The sequence below is a fragment of the Arachis ipaensis genome, chromosome B10 (assembly GCF_000816755.2).
Source record: "Arachis ipaensis cultivar K30076 chromosome B10, Araip1.1, whole genome shotgun sequence".
Lineage (NCBI taxonomy): Eukaryota > Viridiplantae > Streptophyta > Magnoliopsida > Fabales > Fabaceae > Arachis > Arachis ipaensis.
The window spans coordinates 18,415,298-18,416,551 of record NC_029794.2 but is presented as its reverse complement, the minus strand read 5'-3'; positions in this window follow the sequence as shown (position 1 = coordinate 18,416,551).

The window sequence follows — 1,254 nt, the reverse complement described above, 5'->3', positions numbered from 1 at the left end:
GAAATAAATAGGATTCGAAGGTCAAACTAATTAGTCCCTTGACTTACCTTTGCTTCATAGGTTAACTAAGTGGAATTAAGATACAACTTTCATTATTGTTGAGAGGGATAACTAAGTTGGACTTCTAATTTCCCTTGTCTTGCCAAAAGTTGTTTTACAGTTGTTATTTATTTTTAATTGCCATTTAATTCACTCGTCATTTAAATTACTTGCTTCTCACCTTCTAAACCCCGATTACAACCTTTATAACCAATAATAAGAACATACTTCCTCGCAGTTCCTTGAGAAGACGACCCGAGGTTTGAATACTCGGTTAACAATTTTTAAGGGGTTTGTTACTTGTGACACCCAAAACGTTTGTACGAAAGGGATTTTTGTCGGTTTAGAGACTATATCTACAACGCGACTGTTTTTATGACATTCTTTACTGGCAGAAATCACGATCGTCAATGTCATATAAGGTCAAGTGCGACTCACTCCTAATAGTATAACAGGTAACTGGTAATTTCTAAGTAAGAGATACACTGTTAAAAAAAATACTTGCATATTGTTAACAATCTTATCTCTTGTTTTTGAAATTTGAAATATCACATATACTTCGAAAACAAAATTCTTGAACTAATATCTTATCCAAACTAGCAACTACTAGGAATCAAACTCATGTGTCGAACTTATTGCAACTAACACTAGATGAGTCTAATGTTACACTAACATTTATTCTGTGTGTCACATAGGAAATAGATTAGCGAACACCATTTATTCAATACTTAAACACTGGCAACGTACCAGAAAACATCAAAGATACACACTAGTTCGAAAGACAATCAAGTTTCTTTACACTGATTGGGGCCGAGTTATATAGGCAAGGATTCACAAAATCATTGCTCAAATGTCTGAGTGAGGCCGACGCTAAACTCGTCATGGACGAGGTTCATTAAGGTGTATGTGGCACATTATATAAGGGTATACGTTAACACAGAAAGTCTTATAAATCGGCAAAACACATAAACATGTTAACACGCTTAGCTTCCCATTACTTTGGATAAATAAGAATATCCTTTATATACGAAGAACTAGGGCCGACTTGGAGAGAGAAAGCATAGAATGTTATGAGCAGTTATCTAAAGAATAGCTCAATAGAGGTAACTTCTTAGAATACGTTCATTCGTAATTTACACTCTATAAAATACAAATTCCTGAATACAGATCACACTCATTGCTTATTCTTACTTGAGCATTTGAATATCTTTGCAG